The sequence below is a fragment of the Schistocerca americana genome, chromosome 4, assembly GCF_021461395.2.
Source record: "Schistocerca americana isolate TAMUIC-IGC-003095 chromosome 4, iqSchAmer2.1, whole genome shotgun sequence".
NCBI classification, from domain to species: domain Eukaryota; kingdom Metazoa; phylum Arthropoda; class Insecta; order Orthoptera; family Acrididae; genus Schistocerca; species Schistocerca americana.
In genome coordinates this window covers 136067514-136094397 of record NC_060122.1, presented here as the reverse complement: position 1 = coordinate 136094397, position 26884 = coordinate 136067514, and positions in this window count along the sequence as shown.

Below are 26884 nucleotides of genomic sequence, written 5' to 3'. Positions count from 1 at the left end.
CGACGGCTGAATATTCCGTTGCCCACCGTTCGACAAGTGCTGCGAACAGTAGTGAAATAGTGTCCCTAGTGCGGTTCCATGATGTCGTGGATTTAGACTGTCGTCACATTATGCAACGTTTGTAGCATGGAACGTAAACAGGGTACACAATTAACGAGTGTTACTCTCTCATATATAAATTAATGTGTGTTTCCTTCAGTTTTTCTTCGTTTTTACTCTTCCACATATTTTAAATAACGTTTCCACAATGTTTCATCGCCCTACGATGACTAATTTTTCATGCGTGCCATCTCAAGTAGCGGAAGTTTAATTATTACTACTCTTGATTTCCACCGTGGGCAACGGCCTTGCCGCAGTGGATACACCGGTTCCCGTGAGATCACCGAAGTTAGGCGCTGTCGGGTGTGGTCGGCACTTGGATGGGTGACCATCCAAGCCGCCATGCGCTGTTGCCATTTTTCGGGGTGCACTCAGCCTCGTGATGCCAATTGAGGAGCTACTCGACCGAATCGTAGCAGCTCCGGTCAAAGAAAACCATCGTAACGACCGGGAGAGCGGTGTGTTGACCACACGCCCCTCCTACTTGCATCCTCAACTCAGGATGACACGGCGGTCGGATGGTCCCGATGGGCCACTTGTGGCCTGAAGACGGAATGCTGCTGATTTCCACCACATTGCTTCATTTATCTTTGTGTTATTCACCTGTTAGTGGCAGCGAGATACAAGTGCAGGTAGACTTAAGATAGTAGGTTACACATCTCGTTCCACGCTATGACCATGCCTCACTGTGCATGTCCTGGGTTTCCTGGAGACGTAGTTTTGTTGCGTTACGGATCACAAGTGCCTCAAAGTGTGGAGGGTGAAATGGTACGGCAAGTGGGAACGTTCTCCAGATTTGAAGTAAGCGGGACTTTTCGAGTCTTGTGGAGTAATTGTAAATTCACACAGATTCCTAGCGAAATTCTGGCAGAGCACGGATCAAGTAATGCGATATCACGTCCAGCCGCTGTGAAATTGTACCAATAGTCTGACCAAGACCTCACAGACGTCGGTCATAATCGTATGAAGAAAGGCTATCGATGTCGACAACAGACTACAACGCCCAGGCAACAGCAGATTTTTCGACGATGAACACGTTCACACAGGGGTTCCTGGGTGGCTCCGTGGCAGAGGAGAGGATCTCTGTCGTCGAGGAACTGAAAAATAGAACGTTCCGACCGTCGTTTGCAGAAACCCGACAACTATGCTGGCAAACCTTGCCATGCTTTTGTGTCATTTTGAATTGTAGTGCAGCATTCAGTAAACGCTGCTTGGTTTGCTGTAAAAGTTATAACTTACATTTTCAAGTCCAATCGTATTATCCCTGTTCATACTGCACAAGAGGGCCAGCATAGGAAAAGGAAGCCTTTATGAAATTTCAAGGACAGGAATGAAAACTATAGGAGTCATACAGATACCCAAAAACGTATTTACACTGCGACAACACTCAATGTGACAGAACTGCAGTCCCAACATGTGCAGAGGCTGGTTACCTGAACACATTTTTCTACAATTTACATGTAAGTAACAGTACTACAACGCTCACGCAGGCTGCGAGACCGTAACATAACCGCAACTGGAAATACACGTTTTCAAGGTAAAGTATGTAGCACACTTGCGTAATATCAAAGTGAGTGACAATAAGGAAATAGCTCAGGTGCATGTGGTTCTAACGCACCCAAGCGTAAATTGAAGTCTTTGACAAGTTCGTAGAGATATACTTGATTTATTAGAACCTACTTTGGTAGGCTTGCCGTTTTTCTACACATTAAGTCCAAAAGGATTTACTGATATTGGCTGCGAGCGGGCACTGAATGAAATCAATGGGAAAATTTGTGCCCGATTAGTATTCGATCCCAGGTCTGCTGGTTATGAGGCAGACGCTTTAACCACTGAGTCGTCTGGACACGAGGGTCACTGCAACTTCACGAACTACCCTAGCACGCCTCGCATCAGACCGAAATTCTCAGCTTCTCCGCACACTACTAATGTAGTGCGCTTGGCCATTGTCATCATTCCTCGCGCCACTTCGCCGATTTCCGTAAGAGTTCGAGCCTGGTTTGCATCTGCACTGAAGAGATCATTCACCGTCTCACCTTAGTTACGTGGATCTGTTCTTTCGGACATGTCCAAAAGAACAGACACCACATCTACATATAATTAAGACGTGACGGCAAGAGATCTCTTCAGTGCAGATGCACACCACGCTCTAAATCTTACGGGAATCACCTAAGTGGCGCGAGTAATTATGATAATGGTCAAGTGACCCTGGCGTCTGGATGGCTCAGTGGTTAGAGCATCTGCCTAGTAAACAGGAAATCTGGGTTTGAACTCTAATCTGACAGAAATTTTCAACTTTCCCCATTGATTTCAATCAATGCCCGCTCGCAGCCAATGTCTGTAATTCCTTTGTCTCTTAATTCATGATGGCTGTTGGATCAAAACATGTCCAAAAGAACGGACACTTCATATACATATATGTCGTGTGACTAGGGCCTCCCGTCGGGTAGACCGTTTGCCGGGTGCAGGTCTTTCGATTTGACGCCACTTCGGCGACTTGCGTGTCGATGGGGATGAAGTGATGATGGTTAGGATAACGCAACACCCAGGCCCTGAGCGAAGAAAATCTCCGACCCAGCCGGGAAACGAACCTGGGCCTTTAGGATTGACATTCTGTCGCGCACCACTCAGCTACCGGAGGCGGATATAGGCTGCTTTAAAGTGACACACGTAACATAGGCAAATAACCGCCACACAAGCACATTAAGGTAAAATTTAAAAAAAAATTGGAAACGGATAACGAGAATGCTTTGCTGAGTTTCAGTTGATGTCGAGGTCATTAAGGTTGGAGCTCGGTTCAGGTTGAAATCAGTCATAGCCTTGTTGATGGGTCCTTCCCAATATTTGCCTAAAGTCGTTGAGAGAAACCATAATAATTTAATCCTGGCCAGCTGAAAGGTAAAAGGTATTAAAAAAAGGAGGAAGATGAATATTGATATGTGATGTATTAATGTTACGCAGGTTAGATGGAGAATAAGTTTTAATTTTAACTTGAATTTCCGAAAAATTTGCTGTTTTCATGTTCTGGTACCCATAGGGTGAAAATTCATAAACATAGAGACCTGAAATTGTGTATATTGCCTTAAAACACGCTGAACTACAAGGTAGACAATTATTTTTATTTAAATTTGAAAATTGAATATTTTAAAAGAAAACTATGAGTTAACTGCTGAAATTTTGATAAACATAATTAAAATTTTGTTTGAACCATATAAAACTGCTAAGAACTTACAGAAAAACCTTAAGCTTTTCGTGCCGGCCGCGGTGGTCTAGCGGTTCTAGGCGCGCAGTCCGGAACCGCGCGACTCCTACGGTCGCAGTTTCGACTCCTGCCTCGGGCTTGGATGTGTGTGATGTCCTTAGGGTAGTTTGGTTTAAGTAGTTCTAAGTTCTAGGGGACTGATGACCACAGTAGTTAAGTCCCATAGTGCTCAGAGCCATTTGAACCATTTTTAAGCTTTTCGTTGTTTTTTTTATTTCGTGTGTAGCTGTAATAATAATACAAAATTAAGATGCTTTCATTCACTTGCAACACAAAATACAATTCAGAAAAGAATGTGGCAAAAAGCGGTGATTCATATATCAAAATATTCCCAAAAGATCTGTTACAAGTCGGTATGCATTACAGGTACTCACAGCTCTCAGTTCTTAGACTACAGTGTTTAGAAAACTGATTAACAGCGTATTTTTTCTCAGTTGGACCGGAATATAGCAGCAATTCTGGTGGCATGGACTCGAAAATGCTTCGTAGATGTCTGTAGGTAGGTCAAGCATTTCCTGTAAATTACGGGGCGACGGTTTGTGGACAACGAACTCGTCCCCTGTAGCGTCGTTAATGTGTACCTTCAGGCTCAGGTCAGACGAATTTTGTGACATCAACATCAGTCACTATCAAGCTCCTTATAGTGCTGGAAGTTGCCACCGCCGTCAGGGAAAATATGAAGCATGAAAGGATACATCTGGTCCTTAATAATGTTAACTTTGTCCACAGCTGTCAAGATGCTTTCGATCGGCACCATAGGTTCCGTAGAAGCTCAAGTGAATGTCCCCCATAGCGTAATACTGCCCCACCGGCCATCGTCCAGGGTGTGGTGATTGTTTCGACCTGCCCTTTGCGTGTCCAGACAAGAGTGGTGACCTGGTGCAACAACAAACGTGACGTGAACGTCTAACAGCTTGTCGCTTAATTGTGGTTCACAGTCCTTTAACTAAGAGCGAATACACTGTTCTACAAAAAAACCTTTTTTTCTATTTCTGGTAAAAAAATATTGTGATCCTAGTTGTATTTTGAGTGCTGAATTGAAAACTGTTTTTGGTTTTTTTCTGTCAGGGATAGTTTATGAGTAATCTCAATTTTATTTCTCTTTTCAGTTTCTGATATAGTGCAGCAAACGTGAGGTGAAATTCGACAAACAAATGCACATCTTTATGATGTTATAAGTTCATCACATTAATGGAGGGTGGGATCTAACATGTAACACAGTAACCTTTGTGTATACACTTTGAAGCGTTTATTTGACATGAGAAATTACAGAAAATTGACAAACAATGAGCCACTGCCTTGTAATGCGCATCACTTTTTTCTCTTGTAATGTGAATCTTTCTTCTCTCGAATGATATTCCAGCAATAATCTGCTAACATAGAAGGTACCCACTTCCCTTCATTGCGCCTTTCTATGGTAGAAATGTCTTTATGGAATCTTTCCCCATGTTCATCCGATACGTCACTACAACTCTCTGTGAAGTAGTCCAGATGAGAGTCCATCATATGTACCTTTAAAGACATATTGCACCTCACATCCTGATATGCTTTGATCATATCCTTCACCATTGCTTTGTAGTTAGTAGCTCTTCTTCTTCCGAGGAAGTTTTCCGACACCATCTTGAAACAGTCCCATGCGGTTTTTTCTTTATCAGTTAAACATACTTCAAAATTTGCGTCTTTCTGCAGCTCCCTGATTTGTGGGCCCACAAATACACCTTCCTTTATTTTTGCAGCTGAAAGACGGGTGAATTGGGTAGCTAAATATGCAAACCCACAGCCTGTTGGATCCATGGCCTTCACGAATTGTTTCATAAGGCCAAGTTTGATGTGAAGCGGTGGAAGTAGTATATATTCAGGAGCTACCAGACTTTCACGTTGTACATTCTTTTCGCCAAATTTCCATCTTCGCCTACGCCATTTCTTTTTCACGTAGCGAGAATTTTGGTCTCGACTATTCTGTCTATTGGTCTCCTACCTCTACTCCAAAAAAATGTTTGTATGCTTTCTCTATGACTGAAGAAATTTTCTTCCTATTTCTGGCAAAAGTGAACTTCCCACAGATGTAGCAGAAGTTGTCCGGCTTATATCGACATCCACGACGACGTGGCATTTCTGCAAATTTAAAAATACCACTTTGGTAATACACCTGTATTAAATTAATAGTAGGGAACTATAGGAATGCTGATGTGTAAAAACAAGCAGTCGTTTTACCTTCAGCGCCAGGCTCAATCAGTTTACACACAGGAACTAAAAAATTCAACCGTGCTCGGAAATATGACAGACAGTAATTTGTCAGCGAAAACACCCACTCGTTAAGACTGACAAAAATTGCGGCTAACACCACTGTTGTAAACTCGATGCACCTGCCCCTAGGAGGAGTGAAGCTTTACTGCCGAGGCAGCGACCGGCTGTCGCCGTTCGAGTTAATGAGATGTTTCAGGTGGTCTTAATGACATAGGTGTGGCGGGGGATAACCTAATGATGTCTGATTCTTCCCACCTGGTGTTGCACAAGAAATTATCACGTTCTATCACTACTGGATGCGGCAACATACCCGTATTTCTCTATAACGTCTCTGTGTTTGCCATGAATTGTGAATATACACTTGCCCGCGAAAGGCAAAGGTCCCGAGTTCGAGTCTCGGTAGGGCACACAGTTTTAATCTGCCAGGAAGTTTCATATCAGCGCACACTCCGCTGCAGAGTGAAAATCTCATTCTGGAAACATCCCTCAGGCTGTGGCTAAGCCATGTCTCCGCAATATCCTTTCTTTCAGGAGTGCTAGTTCTGCAAGGTTCGCAGGAGAGCTTCTGTTAAGTTTGGAAGGTAGGAGACGAGGTACTGGCAGAAGTAAAGCTGTGAGTACCGGGCGTGAGTCGTGCTTCGGTAGCTCAGTTGGTAGAGCACTTGCCCGCGAAAGGCAAAGGTCCCGAGTTCGAGTCTCGGTCGGGCACACAGTTTTAATCTGCCAGGAAGTTTCATATCAGCGCACACTCCGCTGCAGAGTGAAAATCTCATTCTGGCATATATATATATATACATATTACATAAAAAGTATCCCTGACAACGATATTTTGTTTACATATTTGAATTTCCCACGGTAAAATGATCTAGAAGCACCTACTTTAATATCAGAAATAGAACCCATGTCGAACAGTGAATACCAGACAGATTTGAGCCAGGTAACATGAATGTACTGTCAGAAACTATCTTTGATCCTTGATCTTTCTTTATTTCTTTGTTTCTCGGGGCCTGTGTCCCGCTCCAACTGGGGGTCGGCTTTGGTATGACGGATTTGGCAGTGTTAAGTGCAGAGGGTGGCCGGATGCCCCTCCTGACGCCACCCCGAACCCCCCAGGACGGAAGTAGTGTACCCCAGCTGTCTGCGTCTAGTGTAAGTCATGAAATAGTGCGAACGTTTTCAAGTGTCTGTGAGTCGTGTAACTGAGGCGGAACTTGAGGACCAGCCCGGTATTCATCTAGCAATATGTGGAAAACCACCTAAAAACCACATCGAGGCTGGCCGGCATACCGGCCCTTGTCGTTAATCCACCGGGCGGATTCAATCCGGGGCCGGCACGCCTACCCGAGTCCAGGAAGCCGCGCGTTAGCCCTCTCGACTACCCTGGTGGGTTATCTTTGATCCTTGATATGGGGGAAAATAAAAAAATAGGAAAAAGACAGATGGCTGTAACGTGATCGAAGTAAATAAGAAAAGGCAACGTGAAACCAGTTCTATCGAGCGACTTCAACGAAAATTAACACTGGCGTTGTTCAACAGATGCGCATGCGTCAAGATAGTGATGTTCTGAATATGAGTCTGATACGCGTGGTGATTCTGAAGTAATGGCTAAAGACTGAAGAAGCTGCCCAGTACCCTGCTGGCACAGTACGGGTGTTGCACACGCAGGTGCCCTCTGCCCATTGAGGAGGACCGGAACAGTGTGGCAGCGCGGCGCTGCGCCCTTAACAGCCTTTTGCGCAAAGGCGGCGGCGGAGGTGCAAGGCGGCGATGTCAGCCGCGCGGAATGCGTGCGGCCTTGGCTTACGTAAGCGGCTGCGCCAGCCGGCACGGCGCTGTCACGTAGACACACCACGCGCCACACACCACCGCCGCCGCCACCGGCTTCCCCGCAAACTCCCGGCCCACATTATTAGAGCCCAACAGTTGCTCAAGTAGTTCTCCGCACATTAACGATAAGGTGCATGCCGTTCAGCCTGGACGTCCGCCTTCCAGGGAATCTTGAGCAGCAGTTGCTCGGTGTCCTCAGGTTGGCCACCAGGTACCACGGAGGGCTGTCCTGTTATTGCACACCTGGCTCGGATGAGGAGAGCGTGAAAGGGACGCACTTGTTCCCAAGAGCTGCGTTGCGACTACCTGCTACTGTTTTCTAACCGGGACATACACTGCGTGTCATCGAAAACAAAGTACCTCACCAACAGTCGCATTAGCTTTCTGTATATATCAGTTCCTGGTTGATACATAACATTTATGCATGTTATTCTATTTTCAGATCTTGGAGTAAAGCTACTCTTCGTTCCCAGAGGATTTGTAAGTCACAAGGGCAACCGGCGAAAGCCTCCATTCCCCTATTGAAATTGTTTCGTCTCACTGCATTTTCTAGACCTGTACTAATGAATTTGCATGATTGCCATTGGAGGGTCTGTGGTAGTTTCTTGCACATGATCCAGCCAGTGGCATCAATTAAATTCAAAAAATGATTTTACAGTCGTGCTAGGACTGAGAAGATCCAACAATTGAGTCCATCGACTCCTGAAATTTGCCTTCAACGAAAACATGCGGAACAGTAACATGTCTTCCAATCCATATGTGGCATACAGCAAACCAGTGCTTAACAGTATTGGTTAAAAACACTCTTGGTTGCAATTTTAGTTTTTTATTTTTCAACGACGCATTTGGTCTTATTTAGGCACCTTCAGGTTATCTTTTCTAGATGGATGCGAGAGGCACCAAGATCTGCATAACGCGTTCCCGTTCACAGGAACGAGTAACATCTTACTCTGTTACTCGCTCCTGTGAACGGGAACGCGTTATGCAGATCTTGATGACTCTAACGTCCGTGTAGAAAAGATAACCTGAAGATGCCTAAATTAGGCGAAACGCGTCGTTGAAAAATAAAAAACTAAAATTGCAACCAAGACTGTTTTTAACCAGTAGAGTAACATGTCCGTTTTCAGTGTTCCCATTAAGCGTTCCGACGATATCGTGTGAGGTAATTTAAGGCAGGAACGAATAATATAATTTTGTATCAAAAGCAGTACTGCAGGGTTTATTTCCCACACGAAAGTTCTCAACACAATCTTTTCCTATAGCGTCGGAATCGCGATTAAGCTTTGTAATCTATGGAATTTTTCCACACTGGTAAAGAATGACCGCATGTAAGCCGAACTTTGTTCTATCAATAAGTGTTTAAGACAGTGGCGAGTTGCGTACTTGTAGGCTCAAGGCTCAACATCGCCCTCCAAATGCCAGTTTCAAGGACTAGTCATCAGACGAAGGGTAAACGTGAACGCTGCTGGTGTTATGCCTCAACGACGCTATAAAGTGCCGTGTCAACGAGTGAATCGCTTGCAATGGATCAGAATGGTTTTGGGAAATGGATTGTCATACGTTGACAGCAGTGCAAGATGACACGACGTATGGTACCAGCTCTACGCCATCCATTGCGGTCCGGAGCTACCAGTAACTGCTTTAGGGGGGCGGCTGATATATCGGCCGGTGATCTCAGTGTGGTCGTGGTCGCCGGCGTCATGGTGCCTGTGTGTTGGCCTCCCAAGTGTGCCCACGTCACCGCCGGCTCACGGGATTCCCGCACTCGGGAATCAGCTCTCACTGGCAAGCTGTGCGCTCGGCGGCAACACCTCCGCTCCGACTCACCCACGGCTCGTTCATTCCAGCAATGTATACTTTAGTAAGCTGCAGATTCTAACAACCCTACCACAACTAAGGTCAAAAATTAATTATGATTGTAGTGTTGCTCACGCAGCTAAACATTGCATTTTCGGGCAACAACAAAGTTATACTATGTGGCAGGTGTCATTAGAGCACAGCTAATAATGTCATTTCTTGAAATAATGGATAAACTAGGCACTCATCTTTTCGTGTTTCCCACGCTGGTCTCGTTGTGAACTCATTGCTCCTCATGATGACTGGGTGTTGTGTGCTGTCCTTAGGTAAGTTAGGTTTAAGTAGTTCTAAGTTCTAGGGGACTGATGACCATAGATGTTAAGTTCCATAGTGCTCAGAGCCATTTGAACCATTTGAACTCATTGCTCAATCGTCGAAAATCTAGGTAGTGATGATTCCAAGCTCGGATGCAAAGAGGCCTAGGTGTTATTCTGCGATATTCAAACGTTTTATAGATGTGTTTCATAAACCATTCTTGAAGATTAAACTTTTGCAAGTTAGGACAATGGTGACGTAAAAAGTAATCAGCACTCCGAATTTAAGTTACACTTCTTTTTTATTACTTTTGTTGCAATATCACGTAACTCGTTCCAAAACACCACTTCACAATATAAAACATACTTGAAAATATCTACATCACTGTTTAAGTTCACATTTCATACACTGACTACAATTTGCGTCTTTTTAACATGACGACCAAAGCTTGACTCTCTAATAACCGCTTACGCGCCCAAAAATCAGAGTTACAAGTACGTCAATGATCATAGTGACAAAAGGAAGAATACGCATAAGAATAATATCATTGAAATATATACATATCGATGTACCGAAGTACCTCTACATTAATGAAATCAAATCTGAATGTTGTCACACAAATATGTTAACTATTTTACAGAAACACAGTAGAATATTGCTGGTATCGAGAGGTTGAGGTGAGGTGCCGTAATGGTTACGTAATTCAAGTACCATTACAAGATATATTTAAGATACAGGCCAGGCGCTGTGGAGCATCTTCTGTATATCGTCTACAAGCCACGACAGAAAGAGTCTATTATCACTTCAAAGCTGGTACGAAACTAGAGGGAATTGAAGGTAGAGGGGAGAGAAAGGAAAGGAAAGGCGAGGAGTTATTGATATCAGCTGCATCGGGACTCTATGTGGAATCAGCGGCGACTAGTGAAAATGTGTGCCGGACTGAGATTCGAACCCGGGATCTCCTGCTGCTCCGTCCATACAGAGTGTTTATCGCAGTTGCGCGGACTATCTCGGCACACCTGTTGGCCGACGCACATTCTCACCTATCGCAAACTATCCGCGGATGCCCGTCCATGTCCTCCATGCTCGCTACTTTGAGATTCCCACTGGAGGTCGAATGTAATTGTGCGTTCGCCCTAAAGGTGGTGGATTCATAGCTCATCGAGGCGAATTAACTATATGAATGTGTTGTGTCTGTTTTTTTGGTCATGTGGATCGTCAGAGAGGAGTGCCTAGATAGTCCGCGGAATTGCGATATACAGGGTGATTCAAAAAGAATACCACAACTTTAGGAATTTAAAACTCTGCAACGACAAAAGGCAGAGATAAGCACTATCTGTCGGCGAATTAAGGGAGCTATAAAGTTTCATTTAGTTGTACATTTGTTCGCCATTTCAGCCAATAAAGTTTTTGGTCCCTTTTTCTTCGAAGGTGCTACTGTAACTGGACTACAGTATCTGGAGATGTTAGAGAATTGGCTGTTCCCTCAGCTCGAACAAGAAGCACAACAATTCATATTTCAGCAGGATGGAGCGCCACCACATTGGCACTTATCTGTCCGTAACTACCTGAACGTCAACTACCCGAGGCGATGGATCGGCCGCCAGGCAGCCCGTGACGAGCACGTCATCACTGGCCTCCAAGAAGCCCTGATCTTACCCCCTGCGATTTTTTCTTATGGGGGTATGTTAAGGATATGGTGTTTCGGCCACCTCTCCCAGCCACCATTGATGATTTGAAACGAGAAATAACAGCAGCTATCCAAACTGTTACGCCTGATATGCTACAGAGAGTGTGGAACGAGTTGGAGTATCGGGTTGATATTGCTCGTGTGTCTGGAGGGGGCCATATAGAACATCTCTGAACTTGTTTTTGAGTGAAAAAAAACCTTTTTAAATACTCTTTGCAATGATGTATAACAGAAGGTTATATTATGTTTCTTTCATTAAATACACATTTTTAAAGTTGTGGTATTCTTTTTGAATCACCCTGTATACTCTGACCGGTTAACGCAACTGCCTAGGCCGCAGCAGATCCTGTGTTCGAATCCCAATGCGGCATACATGTTGACCCGTCGCCGCTGACTCCGTATAAGGCCCCGATGCAACTGAATCAGTAGTTTCTTCCCTTTCCTTTGCTTTCACTCTCGTCCACCATCAGGTTGCATAATATGTATCATAACTGCGGATTCCGCGTGGTGTCCGTTCTTTCGGACATGCCCAAAAGAGCAGACACCACGAATTCACATAGAGGGAATCACCTCTAAACATGAATTCTACGCCATTGTCTCCACTGTGTGAGCTATCACATAATAACTGAAATAAGACGCCGTGTAAGGACTCGTGTGAGTCGGTGACCTCTGAGTGTAAGCAATCGCTTTTTACTTGTAGGGTCGTCTGTTTTAACGGCTTTACTCTTGTACCGGAGCGAGGGTGAGCTACCCGACCTCCGAGCACGTTCAACCCGGGTGGAAAACGAGAAATGCCATTGGCCTCTATAATCCATCGTTGTGGAAGAGATAACGACAAAAAATATAACGGGTTGAAAGTACGATGAAGGAAAGAGGCAGTGCGATTTTGACATGCTGCACTCGCAAGTTACAGCAAGTACCTCAATTAGATACTGAAAACAATAATTATTAAGAAAGAAACGGTAGCTTTGTAAGGGAGAAGAAGCCTCTTGATTAGAAGGTTTGTACTGTTTTTATTGGAAGACGGGCCGTTTCCAGTGACAGGAACGAAGCCTCGCTGATATAGTTCCAAAAAGACGCCCTTCAGGCTCACGACAAAGCGCGAAGCTCTAATTTAGCCATATTTGTCAGTCGTGCATGACGGTTTCTCATGCTTGTCTGTTTTTTTATGAACAGCTTAGTATATTAATAGAGCACACATTTTTTATTTCCAGAACATCTTGCTTGTAGTGTAAGAGTGTCTTCTGCTTATGTGTGATTATCTGTGTTACGTAACATTAATTGTTCAATGAATGTATGTTTTTTCAGGCGATGTTCTCATTCTAGGACATATCCCAGTGGCAAGCATTGCATCAAGCTTATGGGAATGATCAAGTTGTTTCGGAGTAATTTGCCACAGAAACCTCACAACGCAACTAAACACCATCCCACGATTTTATAATCTCCACTCGAAAATCTGTAGTAGTCGTACTCTGGAAGGTTACTGTGTACCATTTTTATTTGCACGAATTGCTATTCTGTTGTATTCACACGGGAAACATCACTGTGGTCAGCTCTCTTCTCTGTAAAGCTCTCGTGTGGGCTGCATGAATACATTAGTAAAAGCGCAGCTGTTCATCAGATCTTTCTATTATCAATACTTTAGCAGTATAAAAATCGTAATGATTGTATAAATAATAAAATTGCGATTACTTAGGAGGCAGCTTGCAGTTTTCTGTTTGCCACTCAAGAAGTGTGCATCTAGCGTTCTGACGACACAGGGTGTTTCAGAACAAGGTTTCAAAAATTTGGGGACAGGTTCCTTACACCAAAACAAGGATAAAAGTCCAGCAAACATGGTCTCTAAAATGCACACCTTACGAGCAATGTTCACTTGTTCATCCTCGATAATGCATAGAACTTCTACTGCAAGTTCTTTGCTTTCCATATTTTGGGAAGAGGTAGTACGGACCAAAAAAAAAAAAAAATGGCCAGTAAACATGGGCTCTAAAATACATATCTTAAGAGTTACGAGCACTTGTTCATCTTCCTTACGGCGAAACACATCTCGTCTACCAAACAAGTGCGCAGTTTAGAGTCCATCAGTTAAGGTCTTTCCTCGTCTGTCGCTTACGACACTCCTGATGATCAGAATTACAACGCCAGGGAACACAGCAAGCAACGAAACACTACTTATTGTGTGCATACCGAGTAATACTAAGAGCACGGTATTTATAGGTGATTTTCTTTTAGAAAGTAGGGGACACTACATAGAGCTGCCGCCTCTGGCAGCAATAACAGTTGTAGCCCAGATCGACATCGATTCAAACTGAGCTTGGGTGACAGGTCCCGCTACATTATTCCATGCTACTAAAAATACCATATGCTAAAATTCATCAATGGCAGTGCCTAGCGAGTGGTGGCTTGCCAGTCTCAGGGCAACCGATGACCAGACGTTCAAAGTAGGTGAGAACTCGCTGACCATGGAACAGACGTCAGCCAAATTACCGGCTCTGGAAACCAGATATTATCGTGTTGTGTGCCAAATGCCACCCAATACCGTCACAGTAGGAACTAGTACTGTATAACGACGACGAATGTAGTTTAGCAAGGCTAGCTCTCCTCGAGCCTCCACACATGGTTACGTCAATCTTGCTGCTGTACACAGAACCGGCTAGTCTGAGAAGACGACGTGGAATCCAGTCTTGTCCAAGTTATGTCGTTGGGCGCACCACATCGGCGGTCCTCTCTCTGCTGTAGCGTCAAAGGAAACTAGTGCCTGTGATCTCAGTCTGACGTGCTCGTGATGTTATCGCACTGTCCGTGCGGATACTTGATTTACTACAAACAAAAATTTCCTAAAGCAAGCTACGTGACGTGGCTGTACGATCCTGGGTGGCCAACCGAACACTATGTCTGTCCTCTCGGGCGCTAGTCCGGTGGGGTCACTCTAATCTTGCATGGCGTTAAATATGGTCCTCTTGAACCATCGACTTAATACTTGTACCACAGTCGCGGGATTGCACCCAGCGCGAGCAGCAATACTGCTGAATGATAAACTACGGTCTCGTAAGGATTCTCTTGACAGCGAGGTCGCTAAAGGCCAATGATGTTTATGTTATTCGACGCCCCACGTATTATCTACCATGCAACAACAATATTGGCTGTTAATGGCATCAGGGGGCAGGGCTAGAGGTATCTAATGGTGAGCACAGCATGAGGTTACAGAGTGCAGTGGAATTGCTTAGTCGACGAGTAACTCACAACAGTTTTATGGTAGTAGTGGTATTGACACAGAGCAGAGCAATGGCAACGATAAACAAAGCAAACATTGCATTGTACCTGCAACAAGTGTTACCAAAGTTGACACTTCGTCAGAAAGGAACCCAAGGAATTCCGCAGAGTGAGTAAGAAGTGACAGATTAAATATTAGCATTTCTGCAGAATGAGTTAGCGGAATATGTAGCGTCGTATGCACTCGACTGTGGGGACAATGTACATGAGGAGTACAATGACGGCGATAACAATAACAAGTGGAAAGTTATATTAAAACAGGTATCGAGCCATGCAGTTCATCTTCCTTGTCGCGCAGGGACCACAAATGTCGCCTCCAGTGAAACGTAGTAAAGGACAATCGTTATACAGGAAGCAGGTACTATACGTGATTACATACATGGAAGATCATCCGTAGCATAGCAAAAAACCATAATGAACGGATCTCGAATAAGTCTGCACCAATATGACCGTGTAGTGCATAAGAAAAACTACGGATATTCAAGGGAGGATGAGGTGCACTTGTTTCAGAAACTGGTGTTGCGCGTTTCAGGGATGCTCGATACAATTTACAGGATGTGCATTATAGTGACCTACTACATTATGCATATCAAACGTTCTGCGTCACAGATTACAGTTATGGGTGGTTGCATAACTTCAAACAGTGCTACAGGATTGGAAGAAGTAAGATAACGAAATTTCAAACAAAGCGTCAACTTGAAGGATCCATGGAAAACTGCGGAATCGTCTCAATAATTTGTAGATGAGATAAACAAACTTATCCCATCGGTCAGTAAGAAATTTCTTTTGAACTCCGACAAATTGGGATTTGAAGAGGAAATGCATGTGAAAGGAACCCTGGAAATTAGAGATACCAAGACAGTTGTATAACGCTTACTAACATCAATGCCTTAACACATTCGTAAATAATCGAATCGTTTGTTTTTAAAGAGGCACGTGTCCTCTGGAATCCGCTTTACACAAGGACCAAAAAACTGAATACACTTCACACACAATCATTTTTTATATTTTGTTTTATTTTTCCTGTTTAGAGTATGATAAATAATGATGTTTACAATTCCAAGCATACAAGCTTAAAAATATTTTTCTTTCCAATCAGGGGCATTTAAGTCAATAAACATGTGTCCCTTTTTTTTAAAAAAAACGAAATTATTTTATTTTTCTGTATAGAACAATACAGATACGCCACTTGATAGGATCAATGGTCATCATGTTCACAATCAGTCGTTGGGCCTGCCAGAATGTCTTTCTAAAATTCTTCATTCTTGTGAGGGGTATACTGCATCACCTTGGTGATGTCTTGCAGTTTATTGGAGGTGGTACGTACTTTCTGAGTGCAAGCTTTTGAAGTTGGTACCTCCATCTTATCAGTATCCTGTTCAGAGATATTTAGCAGTCTGAAGGTGTTCCTTAGAGGCCCCTCGATGTACATGTATGACATTACAGTTCCTGGTGCTTTTCGGCTGTACACGAAGTGCGAAAATCGACTGACTGCAAAGACTGCTTTTGTTCTTTAGGAACACCGTTTTCCCAAAGACTCTACAGAAAGTATATCTTTTTTATAATATTTTGTCCACCATCGTTTATGATCTTCGATGTATTCAGGTTTCATGAGTGTTACAATGAATTTAGCACATTTGGCTGATTCTGCAATCTTTCTAGCATATTATTCTGATATGTAGACTCGGTCGATTTTTCTCAAATCTCTTTTCGTAACACCAAAATCTTGGTCACATGGAAGGAAAATGTGTCACCTACTCGGAAAAAATTGATTCACAGATTCGAATCTGCCAATAATTGTCTGAGCAGAAAAAAAAGAATGACGGTGTGCTTACGGTTTCGTTCCGCTCTCCCACCTGAATAAACGTAAAGATGTAGTATTCTGTTCGGAATACAATCATTTATATACTGGTGAATGAAGGTACGAACTCCATTTGGGCCCTCTTGAGTCTTTCCTTCAGAATAACAAATTGTGACATCTCTCCTGTCGTGCGGTTATGTATTCCACACCTACCGATAATAAAATATTTCCTGAACTGGAATATGTGGTAATGACGTATTTTCCATATAATCTACAACTATTCTGCACCCATCATCGGTATTAGAACAGAGTTCCTTAATTTCTTTGGTTTTGGCATAGAATTTTTGAGCACCTTTCTTTTCAATCTTACATTTATTTCTTCACATTTTGAACAAAAGTCTTTCTGTAGTCTCCCAAATCGGTATCCATAGTTATCTTTGAAATACTTGTAGTAGAAGGCATAAGTTACTCTTACATCTGAGTGTCGTGACCAAAATAGTTCTTGCATAGTTTAGCATCAAGATATTTCGTATGTAAGCCGCCATAGTGTGTTCCTTTTACTGGGAAGGATTCAATGTGATTTCACAAGTTCGCAAATTTCATCCGACAGTGCGTGACTTTTGACAGCCTTTCTGGCACTGTGTGACTTTGGACAGCCTTTCCTCTTAAGTCATTCGGAGATTTGTCCGCCTGCTTAGCTGGGTGATAACGTGCTCGCCTCCCATGCAAGCGGGTCCGGGTTCGATTCTCGGCTGGGTTGGAGAGGACAACACAATGTCTAGTCCCCGAGCGGAGAAGCGAAGAAAATCTCTGACGCGGACGGGAATCGACCCCGGCCACTGCATGGGAGTCAGACATGATGGTAACTTTTTTTTTCTTTATTTCCAGTTTGTTTGTTATTGTTCGTTGCAATGGGTCGGGGTGGGCGTCACATGACAGCCGTTCAAGTTCGTGGTTGATCCCTGCATTCAGTTTTTCTATTACAGAGGGCCGTCAGGGCAAGTTGAGCTACCATGCCGTGTGCCTCTTAAGTAAGGGAACGGACCCTCACTTTTACTTACTGTCAATATTATCTGCTGAACTTAAATCACGTATACACAGAGATTGATCTTTTAAGTTACATAACTTATTGCCAATGATACGTGGAACTTTTTGTTAGGTGTTTAGTTTCCAAGTTGTCAGTAACAGGACAGAAACCGCACATACCAGTCATTTTTTGGATAAAATAATGATTAAATTGTGTATATTGCTGATATCAAAGAGCAGATACAACCGATCGATGTCGCAATAGTAATACCGGTAAGCAAGTATCTGGGACAGCGATTGTGCCGCAGCTGGTGGCGTTCCCGTGTTCGTCGCGTACTGATCACTGCTTGTGCAGCACAAGCTCGGACTAAAACTGTTGACAGTCATCAACGTAAGCTTACACATGCTGCAGTGAGCTACGTTCTGACGCATGATAATAACGCTTACGTCAGAACCGCCAGTAGAAATTAAGCTGTGCAAGTTAGCAGCTCCAAATGAAAAATCACGGTTTTCTAAAATGTTTAACTAGACTACAACCCACTATATAAGAAATCTTATTCAAACGCTGAAGTTTGGAATTATTGGAGATATTTATGGTGCCAAGAAGATCTTTTCCTGATGTGGTCAATTATTTTAATTATATTCTTTTTATTTATGACGACAGAAATAGTTGTAACGTGCAAAATACATTCGCCGTATTCACAAAACATTGGTTATGGTTTCTAATGCGACCGCTGACATCTACCTGGACATTTTAACGTTTATTGGGAAAACAAATTAGTCACTACTCAACCGAAGTCTCAGATCTGCTTGCATCTCCGCCCAATCTCATGTCTTACTATATTAGTCTACCACATTAAGTATCTGAGAACAATTATGCAGTGTCACTACCTTTCAGCCATCTCTGTATCTCTCAAATAGTTTCCATCTTTTACACCTCTTTTACTGTTTTCAACGTTACTTTCTGTCAGCGAAGGTATAGGACGGAAAAAGTTGTAGCGCTATCGTCCAGAGAACTTTAATTCAGTCACAATTTGACAGAAGGGTACGGGTAGACAGTTTTATCCCATTTATACACCACAAGGGGTCTTCCTTTTTATTACGAGTTGTTTGGCAAGTAGTTTCACTCGCACCTTATCAGTGTCTTTTGAAAACGAAATCTGCCTCTGCAGCATTTTAAACTGTGGCTTGCGGAAGACAGTGGTTCGCTCTCTTGCGCAGCCTTCGTATAGCACCAACTTTACGTCTAGAAACAGCGATACGGACCTATTTTGAAATTCAGGTTTGCCATAATAGATCAGTTTCTCTTACGAACATACTTCAGCGAGTATACTGGGGCCGAGTTAGAAATCCATTTCAAGACAGACTGTACTACTTAAGTGATATGGGACATTAACTAGCTGTTCGGTCTCATGTTCTCAAATCAACGAACATTAACTAGGCAATGACAGAAAGAATACGAACGTTTATTTAGCAGGAAACTGCTGCCACAATCATGCAGATGATATACTGCACCGCATGTTGGTTATAAGATGCCTAGATGACCCACCACCAGGATGACGCTACATTATATCTGTTTCTTTTGTTAGGAAACGATCAATAGCATTGTGTAATTGTTTCGAGGCGTCCGTGTTTCGGCGACTTGTGGTCAGTGCAGCTGCCTTTTTATTTAACCTGCTTCCCAGCTGGCCTTGGGTGGTGAACGTATCCAGTTGCAGACTGATCTCAGGAAAAGTCTTGGAAGGTCACCGTCAATCGAACCCTGGGTCTCGGTGTCTGTACTCAGCTACGGTAACCACAGAAAACTTTACGAAAGCAAACGAACCGTAGTAAACTGTGATGTTTAATGTGTCTATGCCACTTTCGTAATTCCTCATCGTTTACTGCCAACATCCGAAACAGCAGACCATACCTTCTTACGCGTGCATCACTATTTCGGAGGCTTCCATTCCGGTAATGACAACGTTTTGCAGCCACTTATTTCTGTCATCACAAAATAGAAAAAGTGAGGAAGAAGACATATAAGTTTATCCTTCGAGAAAGTAATAAACTCGTGGTCTGAAGGAGAACACGAGCGACGTTAGATTGGCAGACCACCGTTGCGTACTTGTTCCGAAACACTTCGCGAAATTCTACCGTAAAATCGTTAGCATTACAGAAAAGATTGTATCACGCTGTGCCCGTGAATGTTGATCGTTAAAAGAAAGAAGCTTTGACGTCCCAATGTACATCGAATGAGCAAATGTTAACGAAATTCGGAATTCAAATATCGGCACGCCTTTCATATCACTATAGCTCTATAACGGGAGACGCTGAAACATACACAGCATTTACGAGATTTTCATTATTGCCCACGTTTTCTTTTCCTTATTCTTAGTTATACATTCTGCGTATCCAAATTTCTACAGACTGTGTTAGAAATAATTATAAGCTGTTAGATATGATCCTCTTCCTGTTTTTACGTGCTTAGGAACTTTTCTAGTACGTTATTTCATTCTGATGGTAGAAGTCCATTTTTTACTTCTGTTCCACTTCCTGTTTTTATGTCATGCACTTCTGTATCATCTCATTGAGGTTTCCGTTGAAATGATTATTTTTATTAGGTAGCATTTCTTTCACTGCTTTGTGGTCTCTTTTTACCAACTGATTCAGTAACCTCTTTATTCTCAAAAAAATGGTTCAAATGGCTCTGAGCACTATGGGACTTAACTTCTAAGGTCATCAGTCCCCTAGAACTTAGAACTACGTAAACCTAACTAACCTAAGGACATCGCACACATCCATGCCCGAGACAGGATTCGAACCTGCGACCGTAGCGGTCGCGCGGTTCCAGACTGTAGCGCCTTTAACCGCTTGGCCACCCCGGCCGGCCTTTATTCTCAACCAAATTATTTTATGTCTGTGAGATCTACGGTTTAGTAATCGTATTGTTGAATCATGACATGGTTGCACATTTTCCGGTGCAGATAGTCTTATCAGATGCTGAATCTGGCCTAATTTTGAGACTGGGTGCGTCATCGCTTCCTTCCTAGCCTATTCCATTTGATCTAACTTTCCTTTCATGAAGTAAGAACCAAAATTATATCTAAAGCTCTCACCAACAGTTAACGTTCAAGTTGATACCTTGGATCACATTGACCAAAAAATGTCTACAAATCGTCAGACGGCCAAGATATCTAGCAAGACGTGGCAATTTCCTATATGTTGAGCCTCCTTCCTTTAAAGAACCTGAATCTGATATTTAATTTAGATCTGTCAGACAAATCATCCAATTTGCTTGTGATTACATCCAAAGCTGCTTTCATTTGCTAAATAAGCTGTTTCAGGTTTTAAATGTACTACCTTTAGACAACTTCCTGCAGAAATAACTTTAAAAATATTTTTGTTTATTTTTTGTACAGTGGAGGAACAAATCAGCGAGACAACGAACATAAACCATTATTTACAAAAGGAGCGTTTGTGACAGTATTGTACATGAATCACTATAAACATAACATAACGTGGGTGGTTACTTATGTGGCATAAGTAGGTACTACTGAAACTGTCAACATGAGTTGTAATTGATATGCTGTAATAGAGTGGGTGAAGTTGTGAGGATTCTTAAGTCCTTCAGTTTCTCACAGTTTTCCAATAATTATAGTACCAAGTGTGAAGCCTTCTACCTTTAGATATCTGCAGAAATACACAGTGTGCCAAGCCCGACGAGATTTTAGGTCGTATAACGTCGCTGTCGTAAGAAAGTATGCGGCTGTATATATTCGTCGCACTTTGTTTCGATTTCCGTTATCCCAGAAGAAACGAAATGCATCCTTGAAATACAGTATGCTCCAAAAGTCTTTTAAAATGGAAAATTCAATACTTCATGGGAATAATGTACGTAGAAAGGTAAAAACTGACACACATGTTTCAAATGACATGGCCTTCTATCACAACAAAAAAAGTGCACAAAATGCCCAACAGATGGCGCTTCATGTGATGCATAAGCAATAAATAGCATCACAACTGATTTTTAGCGAAGACGATGTTCTTTATGACAAATGCTCAACGCGTCGGCCGACAATCATCAACAATATCTGTAGTCATGCGACACTTTTGTGAATAACAATGTTCGTAGTACCTCTCTGTACTATGCGGTATTTCCGCCGGAAGTTGTCTTTTAGTATCCATAATAACACAGGACGATCGTGGTTGCCTTGCGACTTAGCAATGTGAGATGGAGCGCCATCCTCCATGAAAGGCGTATCTTCCACCAGGCATTTATCACTCACGTTAGGGATGGTGCGATCCTATATCGAAGTACCTCGGACTCGTCATGCTGAAAATGTGAAAAGCATCCCGGATTTCCTCGAACAAAAAGGGTCCGATCACGATTGATGCGGCAAATCTAAACGAAACCACGACTTCCTGGTAATGTAATAGGGTATTTAAATTCTATAGCTGTTCAAAAATGTTCAAACGTGTGTGAATTCCTAAGGGACCAAACTGCTGAGGTAATCGGTTCCTAGACTTACACACTGCTTAAACTAACTTATGCTAAGAACAACACCCACACTCATGCCCGAGGAAGGACTCAAACCTCCGGCAGGAGGGGCCGCGCAATCCGTGGCATGGCGCCAAGACCGCACGGCCACTCCGCGTGGCTCGCTGCAGTTGTGGTTATTGACATATCCACGGAGTGTGAAATGGGAATCGTCGGTCCACGACACGCTAGACAGCCAATCGTCTTCTTCCACCATTTTTTGAAATCGGCGGCTAACAAGTCTCGATGACGCTGGGTTTTGTACGGCTAGCACTGGAGGGCAGACTACGCCTTAGTGCTCTGCAAACAGTAGTGCATGGAATGCCGGCGCGACGAGCGGCTACACGAGCGCTGAGTCCAGCATGCCGAGTGAACCCACCTAAGTCTACCTTTCTTCCTAATTGTCCGGGCAGCAACAGCCCTTGGGTTCGATCGTCTAAAGAATCCGTGGCTTCGAACTTCGTGACCATTTTCTTCACAGCGACATTTGTCACAGGACATTTATTAGTTCGAATGCCCTTCTTGTGGCAATAGAATCATAAAGCTGCAGTAGGGTACCCTCCATTCTGATCGCAAAGCTACGCTAACAGTGCCTTTTCTGGAAAGACAAATTAGAATATTTACTGTTTATGCTGCGGCTATCAAATTTTGGGCTGGGGATATTGTCTAGCATGTTTGAGTACTGATTTGATGTTTCATCACACAGTAGCCCCAGGAAAATTTAGAAATTACATTGAAAAATTGACTTTAAGACATCACTAGACAGTTACGCAGTGGCAGTTCGTGAAGTATACGATGGTTACCAACTGCGTAGTACTGAATCATTTGTTTGTTTACACTAGGACATACACTACTGCCCATTAAAATTGCTATACCAAGAAGAAATACAGATAATAAACGGGTATTCATTGGACAAATATATAATACTAGAATTGACATGTGATTACATTTTGGGTGCTACACCAAGAAGAAATGCAGATGATAAACGGTTATTCATTGGATAAATATATTATACTAGAACTTACATGTGATTACATTTTGGGTGCATAGATACTGAGAAATCAGTACCCAGAACAACCACCTCTGGCAGTAATACCGGCCTTGAGGCGCCTGGGCATTGAGTCAAACAGAGCTTGGATGGCGTGTACAGGTACAGCTGCCGATGCAGCTTCAACACGATACCACAGTTCATCAAGAGTAGTGACTGGCGTATTGTGACGAGCCAGTTGCTCGGCCACCATTGACCAGACGTTTTCAGTTGGTGAGAGATCTGGATAATGTGCTGGTCAGAGCAGCAGTCGAACATTTTCTGTATCCAGAAAAGCCCGTACAGGACATGCAACATGCGGTCGTGCATTATCCTGCTGAAATGTAGGGTTTCGCAGCGATCGAATGAAGGGTAGAGCCACAGGTCGAAACACATCTGAAATGTAACGTCCACTGTTCAAAGTGCCGTCAATGCGAACAAGAGGTGACCGAGACGTGTAACCCATGGCACCCCATACCATCACGGTGGGTGATACGCCAGTATGGCGATGACGAATACACGCTTCCAATGTGCGTACACCGCGATGTCGCCAAACGCAGATGCGACCATCATGATGCTGTAAACAGAACCTGGAATCATCCGAAAAAAATGACATTTTGCCATTCGTGTACCCAGGTTCGTCGTTGAGTATACCATCGCAGGCGCTCCTATCTGTGATGCAGCGTCAAGTGTAACCGCAGCCATGGTCTCCGAGCTGATAGTCCATGCTGCTGCAGACGTCGTGGACCTGTTCGTGCAGTAGGTTGTCGTCTTGCAAACGTCCACATCTGTTGACTCAGGGATCGAGACGTGGCTGCACGATCCCTTACAGCCATGCAGATAAGATGCCTGTCATCTCGACTGCTAGTGATACGAGGCCGTTGGGATCCAGCACGGCGTTCCGTATTACCCTCCTGAACCCACCGATTCTGTATTCTGCTAACAGTCATTGGATCTCGACCAACGCGAGCAGCAATGTCGCGATACGATAAACCGCAATCGCGATAGGCTACAATCCGACCATTATAAAAATCGGAAACGTGATGGTACGCATTTCTCCTCCTTACACGAGGCGTCGCAACAACGTCACACCAGGCAACGCCGGTCAACTGCTGTTTGTGTATGAGAAATCGGTTGGAAACTTTCCTCATGTCAGCACGTTGTAGGTGTCACCACCGGCGCCAACCTTGTGTGAATGCTCTGAATAGCTAATCATTTGCATATCACAGCAACTCTTTCCTGTCGGTTAAATTTCGCGTCTGTAGCACGTCATCTTCGTGGTGTAGCAATTTTAATGACCAGTAGTGTAGCTGGGATTATATCTTGTCTATAAAAATACAGCAGATACAGAATTATGTAGTCGATAACGTTTGGAATAATATCTTACAAGAGGATTGAAAGTTAAAACGGAAAAGGGTTTTGTACATATGACAATGTGTTATCCATCTAAAATAATTTTACTTTAATCGTATTGCAGCGTTTGTGCGACACAAATTCAGTAAATGACTCAACTGTCCTGACTGTTACAGTATCGCTGGTAGTAGGTAAAAGAGTTCTTACCCGCAAATCTTCTGTCCATTGACCATGGAGGCATCTCACTACTTGTTTTACTGCAGGTATTTTTGTTGCAAAAATGAATGATGTTCAGAAGGGCAGGAGGGAAGCTACAAAAAAGTAACAAACATTCAGATAAAGCAAAGAGTGTATATTGATCACCAAGAACAAATTAAGCGCAAAGTAGCCTTTCTAGACCATGGAATCAAATCAGCCGGCCTGGATGGCCGAGCGGTTCTAGGCGTTTCAGTCCGGAACCGCGCTGCTGCTACGGTCGCAGATTCGAATCCCGCCTCGTGCGTGGATGTGTGTGATGTCCTTAGGTTAGTTAGGTTTAAGTAGTTCTAAGTCCAGGGGACTGATGACCTCAGATATTAAGTCCCATAGTGCTCAGAGACATTTGAACCATTTGAATTAAATCAACCAACAATTCCGAATTATTCGTTGGTAAGTCGTTCTTCTGTAGGGAAATTAATAACATAAAAACAATATAAAAGAAGACTATGAGATCATGAGTCCCCATATAGTTATCATATAGTTATATTCAGTGAAACGAGACCAACTACTAGCAGTTACTAACACGAGAGTTCATTCATATGTTACCACATTGGAATAAAATCATTTTGGGTATTAGGCTATGGAACATTAAAATACCTAACATGATGTTACGACGTTTTCAGCGGTCTTTTAGTTGGCGTTTTAGTTGTTTTTGTGTTTCACGATGACGTGGCCAGTAACCGAAATGATTTTCAGAAAACCAGTTTATGGTTCGACATAAGAAGTAGAAGATACGGCCACAAAGGAATACAAACTTAATAATGCACATCACATCAGTATCAGAGGATGTGTGGAACCGGCAGCTTTCGGCAATAGTTGGATACTTGAGCAGTAAAGTTTCGTGAAGTATATACAAGCATACTATGCGCTGCAACCTAGCTGTTACTGATTTGAATATACACAAGACAGTTCCAACGTCAAGGAAGCCAGTTCATGTCAAACATAGTTAGTTAGTTAGTTACTTTCATGGTCCTTGGATGATTTTGCACGATAAATCGTCATGATGTGGGACGGGTCATTTTACATTCATATTGCAAATTAATTTGTACGTCTAGTACAAATGAAGTAGTCTAAACACCACCATACAATAATAATTATTATTGTTTCTTTCGTTCCGAAATGAAAACAAGATATACAGATTCAGTTATCAATTCCTACCCACCACCTTTTACACATTACTAACATAGAAATTCTTCTACGGAATAAAAGGAGTTTTCAAAGAGAAACTTTTCCAGTATATATTCAAATTTTATCTTGCTGTCTGTTATACATTTTATATCACTGGGTAAGCGGCCTCTTTTTTTTTTTTTTTTTTTTTTTTCAGCGTTGGTCATCCCCTTCTGTGCTAAAGACAACCTTAATATTGAGTAATGAATGTCATTTTCTCTTCTCGTTTTATAATTATGTACCTCTTTGTTACTTTTGAACTGTAGTGGATTATTTACCACAAACTTCATGAGGGAATAAATATACTGTGAAGCATTACTCAGAATGCCCAACTCCTTAAACAAATGTCTACAAGATGATCGCGGGTAAGCACTACATATTATTCTTACAGCATGTTTTTGGGCAATGAAGACATTCTTTCTTAAAGATGAGTTACCCCAGAACATTATTCTATATGACATTATTGAATGAAAGTAAGCCAAATATGTCAACTTACTGATTTCTCTCTCCCCAAAATTTGCTGTGATTCGAAGTACAAATGTGGCTGAACTAAGTTGTTTTAGGATATCCAAAATGTTTTTCTTTCCTATCTGAATTGTCATCCCTATGGACACCTAAGAATTTTGAAGTTTCCATCCTGTGTATTATTTCATCATTTGCGTTACACATATCATTGGTGCAGTATTCTTAGAGGTGCAGAACTGAATATGATGTGTCTTTGCGAAATTCAGGGTGAGACCGTCCGCAGAAAACCAGTCAATGATTCTTTTGAGAACTTTGTTCACCATTTCTATCATTTCTGTATGTATACTGGGAGTGATTACAATACTAGTGTAATCTGCAAAAAGAACTAATTCTGCTTTTTGTACACTAGACAGTAGATCATTTACATGTATGAGAAACAGTGCTGGACATAAGATTGAGCCTTGGGGAACCCCATGCGTGATTTCTCCCCAGTTAGAATTATGTCCCTGGATTCTGTTGGTTGAATTACTACTAAGTAATTCTTTTGGTTAGATATGACATGGTCCATTGGTAGGCTATACCATCAATCCCATAAAACTTCAATTTATCTAGGAGTATACTATGATTCACACAATCAAATGCCTTGGATAGGCCACAGAAAATGTCTACCGGTGCTATTTTGTTGTTTAATGCTTGTAATATCTGGTGTGTGAACATGTAAATCGCATTCTCAGTAGAACTGTGATTTTCTGAGGATA